Here is an 8,427-nt window from a genome sequence, read left to right as displayed (position 1 = left end):
ACTAATCTGCTACACTCCTGATGTACTTATTTTACCTTAATTTCATGTTATGTATGCAAAATATATTTATCCCAGTCTAATAGGTGTTGTTTTTTAAAATTTTTTGTTTATTTCAGCCATGACTCCTAATCATATCCAAGAACATTCACCAGAAAAGGGCCTAAAACATATATTACATGAAGTGATAAGTGCAAAATATGAAAGTTGTGATCTTGACGATTTACCACTAAAGAAAATATGGAAAACTACAAGTGAGAGTGAACAACAGAAATCATATGAAAAATCAGGCCTTGTTCATCACCAGAGAATTTATACTGGAGAGAAGCCCTACAAATATAAAGAATGTTGCAAAGCTTTTAGTAAAAAAAAAAAGGTCTTATTTACCACAGAGGAACACACAATGGAGAGAAGCCCTACAAATGTAAAGAATGTGGAAATGTTTTTGGTCAAAAATTAAACCTTATTCGCCACAGAAGAACTCACACTGGAGAGAAGCCCTACAAATGTAAAGATTGTGGCAAAGCTTTTGATCAAAAATCAAACCTTATTTACCACAGCAGAACTCACACTGGAGAGGAGCCCTACAAATGTGCAGAATGTGGCAAGGCTTTCGGTAAGAAATCACACCTTACTTGCCACATTAGAACTCACACGGGAGAGAAGCCTTACAAATGTAAAGAATGTGGCAAAGCTTTCAGTCTAGAATCACTCCTAATTTGCCACAGGAGAACTCACATGGGAGAGAATCCCTACAAATGTAAAGATTGTGGTAAAGCTTTTGGTAAAAAATCAAGCCTTATTTGCCACATCAGAACTCACACTGGAGAGAAGCCCTACAAATGCAAAGATTGTGGCAAAGCTTTTGGTCAAAAATCACACCTTATTTGCCACAGAAGAACTCACACTGGAGAGAAGCCCTACAAATGTACACAATGTGGCAAAGCTTTTGGTCGAAAATCACACCTTATTTACCACATCAGAACTCACACTGGAGAGAAGCCCTACAAATGTAAAGATTGTGGCAAAGTTTTTGGTCAAAAATCAGACCTTATTTGCCACAGGAGAACTCACACTGGAGAGAAGCCCTACAAATGTACACAATGTGGCAAAGCTTTTTGTAGAAAATCATACCTTACTTGCCACATCAGAACTCACACTGGAGAAAAGCCTTTCAAATGTAAAGAATGTGGCAAATCTTTTGGTCAAAAATCAAACCTTATTCACCATAGAAGAACTCACACTGGATAGAAGCCCTACAAATGTAAAGAATGTGGCAAAGCTTTCAGTCTAGAATCACTCCTAATTTGCCACAGGAGAACTCACATGGGAGAGAATCCCTACAAATGTAAAGATTGTGGCAAAGCTTTTGGTAAAAAATCAAGCCTTATTTGCCACATCAGAACTCACACTGGAGAGAAGCCCTACAAATGCAAAGATTGTGGCAAAGCTTTTGGTCAAAAATCACACCTTATTTGCCACAGAAGAACTCACACTGGAGAGAAGCCCTACAAATGTAAAGATTGTGGCAAAGCTTTTGGTCAAAAATCACTCCTAATTTGCCACAGCAGAACCCACTCTGGAGAGAAGCCCTACAAAGGTAAAGAATGTGGCAAAGCTTTTGGTCAAAAATCACACCTTATTTACCACAGAAGAACTCTCATTGGAGAGAAGCCCTACAAATGTCCAAAATGTGGCAAAGCTTTTGGTGACACATCAAACCTTATTCACCACAGCAGAAATCACAGTGGCGAGATGCCCTACAAATGTAAAGAATGTTGCAAAGCTTTTACTCAAAAATCAGGCTTTATTTGCCACAGACGAACTCACACTAAAGAGAAACCTTACAAATGTAAAGAATGCGGCACAGTTTTCAGTCAAAAATCACAGCTTATTTGCCACAACAGAACTCACACTTGGGAGTAGCATCACAAATGCAAAGTATGTGACAAAGTTTTTACTCAAATGTTACACCTTATGTGCCACAGAAGAATTTACACTGGAGAGAAACCTTACAAATATAAGGAATGTGGCAAAGCTTTTAGCAATAAAACAGGCCTTATTCAACACAACAGAACTCACACTGGAGAATAGCCGTACAAAAGTGAATAATGTGGAAAAGCATTTAATAAAAAATAAAACTTTATTCACCACAGCAGAAGATATCCTGGTGAATGTGAAATGTGAATAAAGTAATAATACTTTTAAAGAAAAACTATATCTTGGGGATGGGGTTATGGTTCTGTGGTAGAGTGCTAGCCTTGCATGTTTGAGATCCTGGGTTCGATCCTCAGCACCACATAAAAATAAATAAGTGAAATAAAGGTATTGTGTCCAACTACAACATAAAAATAAACACTTAAAAAAAGAAAGACTAAACCTTATTAACAACAGAATTTATACAGAAAAGAACCCCTACAAATTGAAACAATGCAGCAAAGTTTTTAATAAGAAATCAATTCTTTTCACCACTAGGCTACTTATTCTGGAAAGAATACATCTAAATGTAGAGAATGTAGAAACATTTTAAATTATATATCATATATTACTAGACATCAGAGAAAACACACTGGAGAGAAACTCTACAAATGAGACCATTGTACCATTACTCCAAGAAAGGGACAACATTTAATCCTCAACACAATAACTATAGCATAGAGAATTTTTTTATGTGAAAATTGACAATGTGACAATGCCTCTAAAATTTATTCAGCAATACTCAGCATCTGTGGATACATACTGGTTAGAGAAAATACAAATGGAAAAAAAAAATGTAGCTACATGTTTCTTAAACACTGCTTATTTTTGGAGAATTCATTATGCCCAGCAACACTAAAAAGTTAAATAATATTTCCAAAATGTACTTAAATTTTAAATCATAGAACATCTGAAAACTCATACTAGTAGTGACCATTGAACAGATTTTGTCCAAAATGTATGTCTTATATAACAATGAAACATTTATAATAAATGTTAGAGTATAGTAAAGTTATTATCTATATATTACACCTTGATGTATATGAGGATCAGTAAAATACAGAACTCATTTAAGTTTAGAAAACAAGTAGTTTTCTTTAAATTTTGCTTAAATTTATTAAGCATTATCAAGTTATTTTGTGGAAATATCAGTCATAAATATCATATATGCATAGTGAAGAAACCTCATCTTTGAAAGAATATAATTGTTTTTCTAAATCAAAAATTACTATTTCACTTTTGAATACTGAGAAAAGAATTATATGAAATCTATTTTTGATGTTTAACACTCAAGTGTAATATTAAACTTTAATTTTTTTTGTATTTCAGTTTAAGTTTAGGTATTTTTATACACATTCCTAAGCCCTCTCTCCACTTTTTCAAATTTTGAGACGGTCTTGCTAAGTTGCTTGAAACCACACTAAGTTGCTGAGGCTGAATTTAAATTTCTGAAATTACTCAGCTTCCCAATTTGCTTGGATTACAAGCATGGACCATCATGCCAGGTTTACAGTGCATTTTTTAACCTATATTTAACTTATGTATGCAATATGTCTTTAAAACTGAATATTTGTTTATGTGTTAACACTCATGTATTGCATCCTGTTGTTAAATGACAGACATCATAGAGTTCCACTTGACTAAATGTTCTATGTAACAGTAAAACATACTGTTGAGTGAATAATACTCTAGCATCTGTTAATACTTTTACACATTTTAATCAAACTTAATGTGGAATACAATTTGCATAAGTCAGATCATTTTTTTTTCTGTTTGTATTTATGGTGAAATTAAGAATTATAAGAAGGATGTAGATATAGGAAAATAAGCCCCAGATTTTCATATCTTGATTTATAAATTTTAAATTTTTAACTTTTTCACATTTTAACATTTCCTAGTGATTTGAATAGACTGAATTTCCACAAACTTAAAGGTAGCTCTTACATGAAAGAAGAGCTTTATCTTTCTTGTGTGCATAATGGCCTTCTAGACTTCATCCTCATTGGAGACATTTCATTTTTCATGGAATGAGGTCAATGATCAGTGTTTTTATGTACATTAGTAAATTCTGATGTCCTTGTTATTCTATAGGTTGTGTTATTTCAGGGCAGAAATTAGAGAAATGGATGTGGAGTCAAGGTTGAGTGAGTCCTTATACTTATGACAAAATAATCAATGAGCTATGTTTTATAGTCTCATTTTCTGAGGACCAAGTAGTAAGAGGTAAACTGAGAAGGTTGTATGTAAAGATTAAGTTTCTTATCATAAAATGTTGGCTTTTCAGGTACAATAGGGTAAAAGCTTCTTATACACAGAATCCATACAAAAATCATATTGAATATCATTCACAATTTTATTAACATTACATATAATTCATGAAGAACTGAGTTTACAGCAACATATGCCTAAGAACAAGATCTGGGGACATTGTGCACTCTCCAATATAGACATATTTATACCAATTTAATTATACATGAAACTACATTAAATGAGAAGTAAAATCAATTGGATCAACACACAACAATATATAAATAAAAACTTGTAAAGACTTAAGCAAGAAGGGCTGGGGATATAGCTCAGTTGGCAGAGTGCTTGCCTCCCTTGCACAAGGCCCTGGGTTCAATACACAGCACAAAAAAAAAAAAAAAAAAAAAAAAAAAAAAAGAAGAAATGAGAAGACTTAAGCAAGAGACCAATAGTGGATGAAGTGTGGTTTCCAAATGCTAGGGCAAAAATGGACATATAATCAGTTAAAGGTAATTGAAGAATGATAAATTACCCACTTAGAGCTACAAGAGCATTTGAATGAAAAAGAGTCACAAAGTAAGCAAAGATAATTCACTTCCATTTGTATGCTTTGTAATATTTTCTAAAAGTTTTCTGCATATTTTATTGCAGTAAAATTGGGGAAACAATCCAGAAAGTTAAAAAAGACAAGTATTCCTCCTCTGGTTTTAAAAGCAAGAAAAGGAATAGAGAGAAATTTATTGAGCTAGAAAAATTTACTAGTTAGAGTTAAAAAAAAAAAAAAAGAACTGAGATTACCAGAGTCTAAGTATAATGTATTTCAGCCATCCCTGGCTGCACAGGGCATTTTTGCTTAACAAAGAATTTGTTCACGTATGTACGCTTAAAGAACATTGCTGTTTTCAGTCAGTCTTTTTCATTAATAACAATGATGTACCTTTCAACAGTTTCCAGCCACAAAAATACACAATTTCAGATATTTTCTGTTTCATCCTCTATATATTCTGCCACAATATTCACCAGGACAAGATAATATAAACCTTTTGGCAGTCAGATCAAAGCATTTACTTCTATTAATTTTAAGGCCAAACATATACTGCATAGAAAAGTATGATACATGGAACAACATAATTTTAGTTAGTAAAAATAATTTTTTTCATGAAAAATATATCCCAACTCCTTTGTCTTGGGATTACTTTAGAAAAATATGAGGTAATTGTACTGTATATTATGACCTTAGGCTATGAGCCTTAAAATACAAAAGAATATTAATGTTTATTTTTAAATATAGTTTTTATATTTCAAATATTCAAATTCCACAGCAATCAATGATACAAAAACATGAGGAAAAAAACTGCAGTTTGATGTCTCATCATGACATTTCAATACCTGCTGGAGATTCCCTGTGGCTTCCACTTTTAATTTAAACAAATAATAATTTTTCCATACAATATGGGTGAAGTGGAGGACAAAATTTCCTGCATTGCTTTCCTGGGCAAGCCATCATACTTGAAACAACTGAATCCCAAATCAAAATATGTTTACTCTACAATCTAATTATATCAGTTCTTAACTCATCTAGCAAAAAACAAATCCACTTTCTTCTGGTTGAATATCTTGAGCTCAAAGATATGGAACCTGGGAGCTAAAAGAAGTATGGCATAAATAATGAGGTCTTTTTTTGCATAAGGCAAATTTCACTTTTTTTGTATTTGATTGTTCTGCCTGTGAAGATCTACATTTCTCTTCCTACAATGGTATTATGATTGATGGTGACTTGTATGATTACAGGAGGCGTAAAATGCAGCTACATGTGTTTGAGTCCTTTCACTGGTAAGGAAAAAAATACTATAATTTGTACTCTAATAGGAGACTCAAAATGGTGCTGGACAAACCTATTTTTTTTAATCTGCCTCTTTTTTATAATTTTTGATTGTGGGTTGTTCAAAACATTACAAATTTCTTGACATATCATATTCCACACTTTGATTCAAGTGGGTTAATCTGCCTCTTTATTCATGGTTTTCTAATGGTTTTGATCTAGTCAATTCAGACTATTTCTGATTAATGGGTGTCATCAAGATGTAAATTCCCTCTATAATCATTAGCAATGAGACAATTCTTCCCATTAAAAATAAAAACATTCTCAAATAATCTTTGCTATATTCTAAGGTACCACTCTTGCTTTTGCTTTACTAAACAAAACAAATTCCACATATTTGAGTCCCAAAGTAAATGGCAATACATTAACCTAAGCACCATGAGGAATATAAGAAATACAAGATATCACCTTTGAAGTATAAAAACAAATAAGAATCAGAAATGCTAAGCCATTACCATCTAAACTACACCAGAGCTTTTAAAATGCAATCTTAGATGTTCTACTCACTCTCATAGTAAGATGCCTTAGACACAAAGATATTTAATCACTCACTAAAGGTCACTCAGTGAATGAATAACAGTTTTTATTCTAAGGCTTTTACCGAATTTTTTGATAATACATTGCAAAGTCTCAACTGTCTTCTTTAGAAATAAGACACAGAGGTTCTTTTAGTCTGTTTTATAATGTTATAGAAAAATACCAGAAGCAGGTCAATGTATAAAAAGATATATAAATGCATAAAAATATTTTCTGAGAGGCTGGGGTTGTGGCTCAGTGGTAGAGTGCTCACCTGTCACATGAAAGAAGCTTGGTTCAATTCTCAGCACCACATAAAAATGAATAAATAAATAAAATAAAGGTATTTTGTCCAACTACAACTTATAAATAAATAAAAATATAGTTTTGAGTACATAGTTCTGAAGATTTAAGTGCACTGTATTAGAAACTTCTCAGCTCCTGTGACAGCTCCTTCACCTTCATTACACATGAGGTGGCATTATGGTGAGGGCTCATTTGAGAGGTAGAGAGAACATAATGAGACAGGAAGTCAGAGAAATTCAGAAAAAAGACTTGCTCTTTTATAACAACTGGCTTTAATAAGAACTATGTTGTGCCCCATGAAAGTTACATTAACCCTCTCCAAGAACATCTCCCCCAATGATCTAACCACAATTTACTAGATCTCACTTCTTAAACATTCCACTATTTTCCAACTCTCTCCCCATGAAACTAAGTTCCAAACACATGAGCTTTTGGGGGACATACTCAAATTATAATGAAAATAATATTAGAGAGACAATGGTAAAAATGAGACATAGAATGCCATTTCTTAGTAGTTATAAAGATTCTAGATACTACAATAAAATGCTTTACAGTATAGAAATTAATTTATGTTGATTTTTTATTTTAAAGACAATAGGGAATTTAATTAAATTACTTTTTGAAGAATGAATGAATTTGAATGTGACAAGACTAATGGGCTAGTTATATTAAAATAAGGGAAAAGTCTGTGCAAAAACTCAACGAATGTTTAGTAAACCATGCCTAAGTATAAAAACAGAATGCTGGGCTTTCTGATTATGCTATATCAAGCCAAAAGTTTACTGGCTAAAATCTGGTGGCCCTCAAAACCAGAGCAAATATTCATATAAAAGATGCAGTGGACATCAGTCTCAAGAGCTTCCTACTTAAAATATCTGCTTCCAAATACTACATGATTCATAGTAATTCTCAGGAGTAATATATTTCTTTCAATTTCAATTTTTAGCTTTCTATATAGTTACCACACCATCTCATGGCCAGATCAATATTTTCTTGAACTTCTTCATATACCAATCTATACACTATCTCAGATATGTTTGTTTCTAGATTGTCAGGGATCCCTTCTAGTGAATTCTGAGATGTGTGAGAGGTTAAACAAGCATAGAAATATGCTTATGAAATATAAGCCATGTTGTAGGTGGGAAGTAAAAGGAGAAAAGAAGCAAAAGTCCTCATCTAAACTTGTATGTGCTGATACTACACAAGGTTATTCCAATGATGTCTGGTTTGAGGCAGGGAAGCAACTTTTCTTATACATTATGACACAAAGTTCATCAAATATGGTTGTTACAGACTTTTAGAGAACACCTAAATTTTTCTTAGTAATTTCTACATTGAAAAACGACTGTTACCTTTAAACAAAACTATCCATTGCAATAAATCTGAAATAGTTCTTTAATATTGCAAAACAGAAAATTGATGGCATTATTCCAATAACACCTCAGACCACAATTTATGTACCTTATATAGATTAACACCTCTAGGGGTTCTTAACACAATGG

The 8,427-nt window shown here is 32.7% G+C and overlaps 1 pseudogene; it reads left to right on the top strand.

Annotated features, from left to right (window-relative positions):
• Positions 1 to 361: 361 nt before the first annotated feature.
• LOC139704235 (zinc finger protein 268-like) lies at positions 362 to 2,058 on the top strand (annotated as a pseudogene).
• Positions 2,059 to 8,427: the final 6,369 nt, after the last annotated feature.

Source organism: Marmota flaviventris, unplaced genomic scaffold, assembly GCF_047511675.1.
Source record: "Marmota flaviventris isolate mMarFla1 unplaced genomic scaffold, mMarFla1.hap1 Scaffold_48, whole genome shotgun sequence".
Classification (NCBI taxonomy): Eukaryota; Metazoa; Chordata; class Mammalia; order Rodentia; family Sciuridae; genus Marmota; species Marmota flaviventris.
This window is presented reverse-complemented; position numbering and strand designations above follow the sequence as displayed.